At 34.2% G+C, this 12,873-nt stretch overlaps 1 protein-coding gene and 1 non-coding gene across 4 annotated transcripts in view; both read right to left on the reverse strand.

Annotated features, from left to right (window-relative positions):
• ADK (adenosine kinase) overlaps nucleotides 1–12,873 on the reverse strand; it is a 494,505-nt gene that overhangs the window by 366,953 nt on the left and 114,679 nt on the right. The window lies entirely within an intron of this gene.
• LOC129510058 (U6 spliceosomal RNA) lies at nucleotides 3,140–3,249 on the reverse strand. The gene has a single exon (XR_008664500.1). It is a non-coding gene; the product is annotated as a U6 spliceosomal RNA (small nuclear RNA).

Here is a 12,873-nt window from a genome sequence, read left to right on the forward strand (position 1 = left end):
TTGCACTTTATTTTCAGTAAAATTTGGGACATATCAGGAAGTATTACAAATTAATGAGGAAAAGATGGGATAATCAATGATGGTATGGGTCAACCATAAGTGTACACTGTGAGAGTCCAGTGATAGAAACTCACTAAAAAGAGCCCACAAAATACACTTTTTGAAGATGAGGGGAGTACTATGAAAGGCACAATTCTACTACTAATTTGCCAAGTGAGAACTAAGACAAGAAACTCCATTATCACCACTACCATTTAGCATCACACTAGAATACCACCAGCCAATGCCATTAAACAAAATGAAGGAAACTAGAGGAATAAATATTAAGAATCAGGAAATAAATCTATTACTACTTAAAACTGTTATTATTGCAGAGCTTAAAATGTTTTCAGAAAAATTTAACAGAAATTTTACAAACAGTAAAAGGTGGTAAAGGACGTAAGAAAAATAATGCATAGAAGTCAGGAAATTGCATTTATATAAACCAAAATCACTTTTAAAAGATCTTGATTCACAAAGCTTTAAAAATATATAATACCTATAAGAAAATATACTTAAAACACTCCTGAAGGCATTAACAGAAGATTTGAAGTAATAAAAGTACAAATCATGCTCTTCTTTAGGAAGACTCAGTATTAATACATCAATTTACTTTCACTTAATTTCTAATTTTAATATAATAATCCTATCAAGAAGAATAGAAATAGGTTTTGTTTGTTTTTGTGGGATGAGTGGTATACATGAAACAACATGATAAAATGTTGAAAAATAAGTAACAATAAACTAGGAAGCTCTAAAAAAAAAAATAATGAAATACGGAACAATAGCCCAATTGAAAACAAAACTTTCATGATGTTTCAATAATTAAACTGTCACACAATAAGCCATATCCATGGAACATGAGAAAAAGTCCAAAACAAGCAATAATAAACATGTAAATTGAGATATGACAGAAACATATAATTAAAGTGGTATCTCAAAATAATGAGAAAGAGATGGAGTAGTCAATAAACAGTCTGGAACAACCAAATAACCTACTATAAAAAATAAAACAGGGGTCTTCTGGCTGCCTCAGATGGTAGAACATGCAACTTTTCATCTCTAGGTGGAAGTTCAAGCCCCACATTGGACGTAGAAATTACTTAAAAATAAAATCTTTATAATAAAATAAAATAAAATAGGATCCATACCCCATACTATGTATGAAAATAAACTATAGGATGGATCAAATAATTAAGAGTAAAAACCAAATTCAGAAGTCTTTAAATAAATAATACATTCTATTATATAACAAAAATAAAATTAGCAGAGAAAAATCCAAATTATAACCTTGTAGAAAGTTTTTTTTTTTTTAAGATTTTGTTTATTTATTCATGAGAGACATGGGGGGTGGGTGCGCAGAGACATAGGTAGAGGGAGAAGCAGGCTCCATGCAGGGAGCCTGATGTGGGACTCAATCCCGGGACTCCAGGATCATGCCCTGGGCAGAAGGCAGGCACTAAACCACTGGGCCACCCAGGGATCCCCGACACCTAATGTTCTAAAGTGAAAGAAGATAAAAAAGGACGTACTGGCCGAATGTTAAAGAAAAGAAAGAAGGGATCCCTGGGTGGCGCAGCGGTTTGGCGCCTGCCTTTGGCCCAGGGCATGGAGCCTGCTTCTCCCTCTGCCTGTGTCTCTGCCTCTCTCTCTCTCTCTCTCTCTCTCTCTCTCTGTGTCTCTATGAATAAATAAATAAAATCTTTGGGAAAAAAAAAGAAATATACGATGTAAATATACATGTTGAAATATTGATATTGATTAAAATATATGAATGAAATATTACCTCACACAGATAGAGTATAGCAGGTATAGCTAGTAAGAGGACAGTAGAAGTTTGGAGAACAAATTTAATCTCTGAAAACTCGCTTATTAATACTCTAGATATGTTACCTTAAACGTTTTCAAAACAGAACAAGACAAAAATACACCAGCATCCATTCCATTAGGCACTAGAATGATGTTTTGTTATGTACCCTCTGGAAAACTTCACTGGACAGTTAGTTGTACAAAAATAACATTGAAAAAGGACAGTTTTCATCTGTGAATTCCCTGTAAGAATTTTAGAGATCCATGTGATTCTTGGACCATGCTTTGAGAACTGCTGGTCTATGCAATCGAAAGTAATCAGTAACAAATATTGATAGAAATTCTTTTGAATTTACAGCAGAGTCTGAGTATCATTGTCTGTGCGTCATGAATTATAATTATAGATGTCTATTGACTCCATGTTAAAAATTCGAGTGTTTGAGAGTTCTAAAGTCTAAAGCAGCATATAGATGCTGATGATCAAATTTGCCACAGCCAGAGATAGTTCTTTGGGGTTAAGGTCCTTCAAATCCATGTGAGAACCAAGTAAGTGGCAGGGCAGCAATTTTGGATAGCATCACTGCTAAAATTTTCTTATGACACTTGTACAGAGATCATCAAGAAGAGAGAAATAATCTCTCATAACCAATTTTTAGCCTAAACAAAGCTGTAATATTTTGGAGAAAGAAGCCTGATAGAATGTGCGTGCCATCAAGTTAGGGGTAGAGGATAACTCTGTAATCTTCTATCTAATAGAACTATATATAGGGACTGGTTATGTTAGATTAAGGAACTAATGCGATTTAGCCTACTTATAAATAGGGATTCTTTCTATATTTAGAAGTTTTCTTAGTATACCACATATTCACCCTGATAGCAAGTTGTGGGCTTTTTGGATACTTCCACATGGACAATTGTTTTTTGTTTTGTTTTGTTTTGTTTTTTTAATTTTTATTTATTTATGATAGTAACAGAGAAAGAGAGAGAGAGAGAGGCAGAGACACAGGCAGAGAGAGAAGCAGGCTCCATGCACCGGGAGCCCGACGTGGGATTCGATCCCGGGTCTCCAGGATCACGCCCTGGGCCAAAGGCAGGCGCCAAACCGCTGCGCCACCCAGGGATCCCCCACATGGACAATTGTTAACGTGAAGCATGGAGACAGTATCTTGTAGTAATTATCATTTCTTATGTTGGAAATTTTAGGTCTAATTCTACTGATCATGTACTTTAGCCATTTACATTTTCCTTTTCTTTTTTTTAAAAAAGATTTTATTTATTCATGAGAGACAACAAAAATATGGAATGCTTCGCGAATTTGCGTGTCATCCTTGTGCAAGGGCCATGCTTATCTTCTCTGTATCATTCCAGTTTTAGCATATGTGCTGCCAAAGTGAAGAGTAGCCATTTATATTTTCCTGCTCAGAAACTAAAAGCATTTGTTTTACACTTTAATTCAGGCTTATTTTAAGGCAGTTTTGTTTTAAATATATCATTTGTTTATCTAATAATTGTGGTTATTTGGTATGACAAAACCACTTGGTATTGTCATATTTAGCTTCATCTTCTCTTTGTTAAGTCCTGCAAACAAATACTTATTTCTTCTGAGTAGAAACCAACCAACACTGCAAATCCACTGATACTACATTATTTGGAGAGATTTAACGTGTAGGGAAAGCTTAATTATTCATACTATACTCATGTTATGATGTGTAAATGATTTGTTTACTGTCTTTAATGTGACTCAGTCAAAATCTGTGTAGGTAATTTGCATAAAGGGGAAGTATTACTAATATCTTTTGCATTACTGAATGTTACATATAAAATTAATTTTCCTTATAAAGGATGTGATCTATTTTTCATTATTTCTGTTTCTTCAGTTTCTATGAAAATATAGATTTATCTTTTTAATATAAGAGGAGTAGAACAAATGATAGGAAACATTACTAGTTACTGGCAAGATCTGAAAGTGTTTGCTTATCAACTCTACATCTCATGCATTTTCATAATTCTCTAATAATAAACAACAATAAATAGATTAGGTAAGAGGAAAGGTGATGATCCTGACATTGAAACTTTGAGTATAACTCTTACCTCTTGGAAGAGTACTCTTACTCATAATGTTTCAATGACACTGGTCTTTATCTTGTTATTTCAATAGGTACTCATTCCTACCTTGAGACTTTTGCATATATTGTCTATTCTTTTTGGAATGCTCTTCCTTATTGGTTCTTTTGGACTTCTTATAGTTAGTTCAAATGACACTTCTCATAGCACTTATATATGAAATGACTTTGTTTTCTTGTTTATTATCCGACTCCTCTAAGTACAATGTAGAAGCTCCTTAATGGCAGGAGCTTTGTCCTATTGACTTCTATATCCAGCTCCTAAGAAGCAGTTGGCACACAGTAGGAACTTAAATGTTATCATATGAAGGAGGATTGTATTTAAATGCAATGTATCATGAAACCATTAAAAATATGCCTTATTTTCTAATTGATTATAATTTAAAAGATAATATTATAAATGTTTAGTTTTATAACCCTCAAATAGTGACATCTTACTACTTATTGTGATGGATGAATTATAATACATTCTGCGTTTAATTCCAGTTTAGTTTGGTGGAAGTGTACTACTTGGTTTGCTGTTAGATCATTTTGGCAGTATTCCTATTTAATTATTTCATTTACAGTCTCAGCAATTGATAAATAAATTGAGGTCCTGTGCTTGGAGTGGGGCTTCTACCTACATCCAGCTTCAGTATGTCCGTGATTTATAGTAACACCTCTTGTGAGGTCTTTATAGTGCACATACTTGGCTACAAATGTTTGGGCTTTTGCCTTAAGAAAGTTCAGTGGTATAATCAGAAGAAGTAGAAAAGAGTAGAAGTAGAAAGTACAAAAGAGGAGAGGATTTTTAGAATGGATAAAACGTGTTCCTAAGTAGACATAGAGCATATAGACATAGAGTTGTGCAGCTCAGATCCTCCCTCAAGAAGGAATTGCAGCCTGGCTGTGGGGAGAAAAGAATTCAGAAAGGTTTCATCTGTCAGCTCCTTCATAGTTTGCCTCTCTTGCTGGAAGCCTCCCTTGCCTAAGTAAACCCCAGCCTTCCCAGGGCAGCTCCCATCCTGCAACTGATCAAGATGGAGGTATAAGGTCCCAGCTATTTTGTTCACACCTGAGATAACTAATACATTTCTAGAGATTCCTGCCAGGTTGCCTGAGGTTTTGTGAGGTTTGTACTGTAATCTGACTTCTGTTTTACAGTCCTGCTTCCCCCTCTTCTTTTTATAGGGGCTGATCCCTAATAAACATCTTGCACCCAAAACTACTGCAGTGTCTGCTTTTAGAGAATCCAGATTGTAATAGGGAGGTTTTTATAAATCTTTTGTAAAATTTTATACAATTTTTTTCCCTTGTGAATGTGCATTATTCTGAAAAGGTCTGTAGCTTTCACAATAATTCTTAAGGATAGATTGAAAATGACAGGTCTTTCTCACCAAAGACTTAAGAAGGAAAGGCTTTTGATTTTTTTGGATTTAGGGTCAAATATTGTAAACCTTTGCTTTTGGTGAGCATTCAAGCCAAAGCTCTGTTGATATGGGAGCATTCTCCAATGACACAGCAATTAACTTCCTGGCAAAGGCCTCTGGCGCTGGTTATAATATGCTGCTGTGATGACTCTTGGAAGCTTGGAGAAGTGATGGCCTGTATGAAATGAAGTAAAGATGTCAGGGCTGTCTGGCAGATAGTAGAGCAAGGAATCAAAAGGCTCAGAGAAATGAGCATGCTAGAATGGATCTACTGTATTAAGACCAGAAAGACATTTTGTTTGTCAATAATGCAATAATGCAATAAGGAAATGTAGAGTGAAGGGAGCCACCAGCATCATAGAGAGAAGCCTCAAGAGTGGCTGTTTATTGTAGAGGGAAGCTGATGGTGGAAGATGCCTTTAGAAAACTGGAGTCTAATAGCAAAGGGGATGAATGGATTCTAGAGTAGTAAAGGCTGGGGAGCAGCTCTTAACTGTCAAGTGAGGATGATGCAGTAGTTATCTGTTCTTGCTGTACAGATTGCTATGAATTTAGCAGCTTAAAACAGCAATTATAATTTCAGAGTTAGTACCATGTGCTTTAACTCTGCTGGTTCTCTGCTTGAGGTTTCATAGGCTGAAATCAAAATGTTGGCAGGATTACATTCCTCTCTGAGGGTTCTAAAGATGAATGCTTCCACACTCATTCAAATTGTTGGCCAAATTCAGTTATTTGGAATTGTAGGACTGAGGCCCCATTTGTTTGCTTGCTTGCAACTCATGGGTCTTTTATCTCTTTAATCTCTGCTGTATCTGTAGTTAACGTGTGTGTTTCTAAATTGATGTTTTACCTTTACTTTCTATTTGATTGATTTTTGTTCTTTCTTTCCTTTACAGTCTTTGAGTTAAATCTGTTGTTCTTCTAAAATCTTAATATGAACACTTAGCTTACACGTTTACAGCTTTAGGTTCTCTTTTCTGAGATTTGCAATGAAAGCTATACATTTTTCTCAAAACACCTGTTTTATATCATCCAGATTTTGCAAGAGTGTTTTATCATTCATTTCTAAGTATTTTAAATTTCTCTTAAGATTTCTTTTTGGCCTGTTGATTATTTGGGAATTGCTTGAAAATTTGAAGTAAGGACTTTTAAAAGGATGTCTTTTTAAAATTGCACATCATTGTAGTTAGAGAACAGGTTCCATGTGATAATCTGCTTTTAAAAATTCTGGAAATCTGTCTTATATCCCATTACACTGATTATTTTTGAAATGTTCTCTGTGTTCTTGATAAGAATAGGCACTCTAATTGTTAGATGAGGAATTCCATATATTTAATTAGGTCATTATATATGATCCTCTCATGATCTGGCTTTTAAATTGTTATTTCTTGCATACAATTTTTGTTTATATCCTTGACTGGTCAATAATAAAAAGATGTGTGTAGAAACCTATTGGGATGCTAGATTTGTCAATTTCTTTTTAAGATTTTTAAATTTTTGCTTAATATATTTGAGACTTTTATTAAGTACATATACTTTTAGAATTACTATGTGTCCCTAGTATACTGAACTTTTAAAAAAAATCGTTATGTAATATTCCTTTCTATTTTAATTGGTAGTAATTACAGTTCAACTTCTTTCTTTCTTTTTTTTTAAATTTTTATTTATTTATGATAGTCACACAGAGAGAGAGAGAGAGAGGCAGAGACACAGGCAGAGGGAGAAGCAGGCTCCATGCACCGGGAGCCCGACGCAGGACTCGATACCGGGTCTCCAGGATCACACCCCCGGCTGCAGGCGGCACTAAACTGCTGCGCCACCGGGGCTGCCCTACATCCTATATTTCAATCAGTATATTAGTATATTGCAACAGATTGAATGCAGAAGCAGATGAGACTCCACCTGCCTTCTATTACATTAACAGTAAAGAGATTTGGAAAAATGTAAAAAAATACCAGTCTTTTTACAATATTTTTGGTTTTGGAAAATATAGGTATTTTTCACAAACCTATGTTACTTATGCTACTCATGTTAATAATGGGTTTATGACAATTACCTTTAAATGTATTAATATTTTCAAATGTCTCCATTAAAACTTTTAATTAAAAAAATAAAACTTTTAATTAAAATAATTTTTTTAAACTAAACTCTGTAACTATACCCAACATGGGTTTGGAATGTGCAACTCTAAGATCACGAGTCAGATCCAGGCAGGTGCCCCTTTTTTAATTTCTCATATGGTAAATACCAATAGATATAACCCATTAAGCAATACCTTTGCAGCAATGGCAACTACTTTATACATTGGCTTTGTCTTCAAAATAATTTCTGTTGTTGCATAAACCAATTTTTCATCATTTGTGATTTTTTAAAAAAATTCTCTACTTTTAATAACCATCAGATTGATACCTCTTCTCCTTATTAGCACTGTGTATCCCTACTGCTTTCACACAAATACAATATTCTTAAAAATAAATTGCAATTAAAACACAAGCAAACATAGTACAGAATAAGAAACACAATAACCAATAATAAAATGACAGGGTCACAGCTGTTTACAACATCCTTTGGTCTGATATGGCTTTATTTTGTGTATAACATTTTATATGATGAAATCTGATAAAAAAAAACTTTTTTACATTCCACGTTTATATTTGTCAATTATGAATAAAAGATACCAGTGTAACATAACTTGTAGCTAACCACATTAAAATATGCAATAAGTCATATAATGATGTACCACTATATTATTTTATAAGGAAAATTAATAGTTCTATTCCATCATTATCAAGAGTTTCATGTATATTGCTAGTTATTGGAAATGTGGGTTACCAAATATCTAATGTTCAAATAGTTTAAAAACCATTATAAGGGTTCTTTTCTTGAGAGTATACACCAGTTACATAAATGGATTATAAAAGCCTTATAGTTGGTGAAAAATATTATGATAAATATAAGTAATATTTTCTAATAAAGATAAATGATAATTGAAAAATTAATGTTACATTTAAAATACATTTCTGAATATTATACATGGCAATGAAGCACTTTAATTAAAAAACAAGTTTAAACAATATTTAATCATTCATCTTTCACTCTTACTGCCAACTTCCTTCTATTCCTCAAACACACGAAGCCGTTTATATTATTTGTCTAAACAGTAAAACCATTTATCATAATTTTATGATATTTATTGCTGTCGTTAAAGAAATTTATATTTCCCAAAATAATTAATTACAAAATACTGTATGAATGAAATCTACACATTCAGTACAAGTATAAAAATTTAAATAAGGCATGAATAGGACAGTATCTTTCAACTGTCATATTAAGCTGTGATAATAGTAATCTATAAAGTAGTAATTTTTAAGGGGGATCCCTGGGTGGCTCAGCGGTTTAGCGCCTGCCTTTGGCTCAGGGCACAGTCCTGGAGTCCCGGGACGGAGTCCTACGTCGGGCTCCTGGCATGGAGCCTGCTTCTCCCTCTGCCTGTGTCTCTGCCTCTCTCTCTCTCTCTCTCTCTCTCTCTCACAAATAAATAAATAAATAAATAAATAAATAAATAAATAAATAAATAAATACTTTTAAAAAAATAAATTAGTAATTTTTAAAAATTACCATAATAGCTACTACATTTGAAATACTGACAGATTATAGGCAAATATAAAACATAGCACTGTTGATAAAACCCAAGTATCTGGCTTATAGTCATACTCAGAGGTAAATTAACATTTCTATAATATCTAATATATACCAGGCACTAGGAAAGGTATTTCAGATACATTATCTTATCTCATCATCAAAATAACTATAACCACAATTTGCCAATAATGAAATGGAGCCTGAAAAGTCACGTAACTAATAAATAGCAGGAATGGGATCAAAGTAAAGACAAATTTTAAAGAATGAAATTTAAAAAGTGAAAACAGTTTTAAGATAACTTTCTTACATAAATGACTGTCATTTCACAACTATTCTTTATTCCCAAAACAAGACTCCAAATTTGCTTTTTGGGGAACCATTTCTCCAACACTCTTTTTTTTCCTCTTGTGTTAAGAGATTTTTTTCTCTCCAACATGCTTAATCCATATATTTCCAGCACTGCTAATTCTATCTCCAACTACAGAAGTAGGTATGTACCTCAAGCCAAACTAAACAGACCTAATATAATCTAATACCATAACTTTTCTTGGAGCCACTAGAACAGATGCAAAAAAGTGAAAAGGATGTAAACTGATAGCTGCTGGCAGCTACCCTACCTCCAAGGAGATGAGAGCCTACTTGCAAAAGGAGCCAATACCAAGATAAACAGAGGAACAGTTGAAGAAGGTCCAAAAACATTATTTGAGCCACTAGATCAAGCTTCACCTGAAATTGGCCATACCACGATCTTTTAAATTATGTAACCCAATAAATTTCCATTTGCTTAAGCCAGTCTGAATTGGAGGATTTCTGTCACTTGTTCAATGTACCTATCAATAAAAACTTAACGGTATAAACCATCTGCAAAAATCAAATGATGTACTTAATTATTCTCAATCTGCAACATAAAAAAATTAACAGAAATCAAGGAACTATTTTTAGTATTTCAAAAAGTTTAATGGAGTTGCACACAGACCTGAAATAAAGCACCTGCAGCTTAATAAAACACTAAGTTCTGGGGATCCCTGGGTGGCTCAGCGGTTTACCGCCTGCCTTCGGCCCAGGGCATGATCCTAGAGTTCCAGGATTGAATCTCTCATCGGGCTCCCTGCATGGAGCCTGCTTCTCCCTCTGCCTGTGTGTCTCTGCCTCACTCTCTGTCTCTCATGAATAAATAAATAAAATCTTAAAAAAAAAAAAAGACTAAGCTCTTTCTGACTACATCATTTCAATATGGAAACATCAGGTATCTTGTTTTAAAATAGTTCTAAAGAGAAATAGGTTTTTATATATAATCTTTATTTTTAAATTGGAAACAAATTGATGTGTACTTTTATTTGTTTCTTTAAGATTTTATTTATTTATTCATAGACACAGAGAGAGAGGCAGAGACACAGGCAGAGGGAGAGGCAGGCTCCACACAATCCTGATGTGGGACTCGATCCCCGGTCTCCAGGATCACACCCCAGGCTGCAGGCGGTGCCAAACCACTGCGCCACCAGGGCTGCCCTGATGTGTACTTCTATTTTTTTTTTTTTTTTTTTTTAATAAAGATGGTCAGTTCAGTGCCTGTCTTATTTCAGCAGTCTCTCCACTAAGTACAACATTCCTGATGGGAACCTTGCAGTCTTCTCAGGCAGCTTCTAAAGACATCTTTGATTCTTTTTTTTTTTTTAAGGAGTTTCACACCTTTAATATATCAGCAATTCCAGACTAACGTCTTAATTTCTGAATGCCTATCAGTCTTTCTACCCTGAGGCTATTCAGCCCCATGCTATATCAAATAAGCAGTCTAGGCTAATGGCACCACCTAGTGTCCTGTACTGGTCACTATTAGACTTACTGTTTCACTTTTGCTAGTGATACATCTTTCCAAATCCAATTCTTTCTTATTCACTTGTACATACATTGTCCTAACTCTCCTCTGATGCCTCTTTCAACAACTGTCCAGTTGTCTATGCCAGGTAACTGGTGTTTAACATCAGTCATCATAAGCACTTTCTTTCTTTTTTTTTTCCATAAGCACTTTCTAAAGTGACTACTATGAGTATCCCATTCACATGCCAAGGCTCACAGATCACTGGACAGGCAGTGTGACTTTAAAGCTCATTTTCCTAATTACTACTCATAAAGCTCATGCTGCTTTTCCTTAATTCTTCATTTCATACTATGGCCAAACCACTTTTTTTTTTTTCAAAAAGTAATCATCCAGTTCTAGTCCAAGAAGGCGATATAGGAACACCCTGAACTCATCTCCTTCAAGGAACACACAAGATTATACCTATTTACAAAATGATTCCTCCTGAAGAAGAACTGAGGGCCAACTGAACAGCTTCTAAACAACAAAGACAGAGAGAAAGGCAAAAAAGAACAGCAAGAGAGATGGAGACATGGTCTCCAAGAATGTCCACATTGGATGCTGTAAATTGGCAGTGGGGAAGGATGGTACTGAGGGAAAGGAACAGATTCCTCTGTCTTTAGACACAGAAAAAAAAAAAAAGCCCTGGATTAAATACGTAACAGTTTTTTTATTCCTTCAAAGTTAAGCCAAGCTTTCCTCAAATACCATCACAGAAAAAAATATTCTTGTTCACATCTGCTAGTTGTACTAATATCATTTGCTAATATTTTGGATTATGAATTATAATCCTCCAGCTTATCATCAGTTAAATCATTTGGGGGGGGGGAGCCAGAGGCCTAGCCACGACTGTTCTTTTTATCTTAAGAAAATTCAAATGAAATAATGGCATAGTGATAAAGAGACCAATGAAACAGAATTAGAGCCCAGAAACTAACTTATACACATAGAGAAAACTCAACAAATCACAGTGGACTGATCAAAAAATGGCAGTATAATTGGTTATCCATGCACAAAGAACTTCAGTCTCAAACTCTGCCTCTATGCAAAAATTGTATTCAATTGGATGAAAAGATCAAACTCTATAGAGCACATATAGGAAACTCTTTGACTTGGGATAGGAAGGTATTTCTTAAGGCATAAAAGCATAAGAGAAAAGACTGATAAATTGATTACATCAAATTGTAAAACTTGTATGAAACAGAAGACACCACAAAATTAAAGACAAGTCACACAGAGAACACAGATATCAAAGAATTAGTATGCATAAAATATAAAGAACATCTACAAATAGTAACTTTAAAATATTCCTACAGAAAAAAAGATTTAGCAAAGATAATAAGTGGCAATCACAAAACAGGAATCTTTAGGCAAACACAGGAAGATATGCTCAACTCACATTTCTAAAATGTGAGTTGAGCATATAAAAGTTAAAACCACAATGAAATACATTTTACACCTACTAAAACTGAAATAAAGTAAAATTTTTACATATACTAATTCTTAGCAAGACAATTGAGAAAGTGAATGCTCAGATACTGTTGGCAAGCACAATTTTGCAATTTAGTAAAATGTAAGAGGTATGTGACCAACAATGCCACAGGCCCATATAAATCCCAGGCAGCACTGTCCCACAGAGCTTTCTGGAGTAAGAGAAATGTCCTTTATCTGTAATATACAATACATTAGCTATTAGTTACATGTGGCCAATGAGCACCTCAAATATGGCTAGTGTAACTAAGGAACAAAATTAATTGTATTACATTTTAATTAACTTAAATTTATAAACCCACATCTGGTTAGTGGCTACTGTATTGAACAATACAGCCTAGAAAATCACTCACATATGCACATAGAGATAAATACATGAATTTTAATTACAGTAGTGTTCCTAATACTGAAACACTTATAAGTCTTCAACAGAATAAACTGGCATTGTCATATAGTACTATATGGGAAAAAAGAAGTCATGTTAATAGTTATGTTAAAAATA

Source organism: Nyctereutes procyonoides, unplaced genomic scaffold (genome assembly GCF_905146905.1).
Source record: "Nyctereutes procyonoides isolate TBG_1078 unplaced genomic scaffold, NYPRO_anot_genome, whole genome shotgun sequence".
In the NCBI taxonomy this organism is placed as follows: Eukaryota; Metazoa; Chordata; class Mammalia; order Carnivora; family Canidae; genus Nyctereutes; species Nyctereutes procyonoides.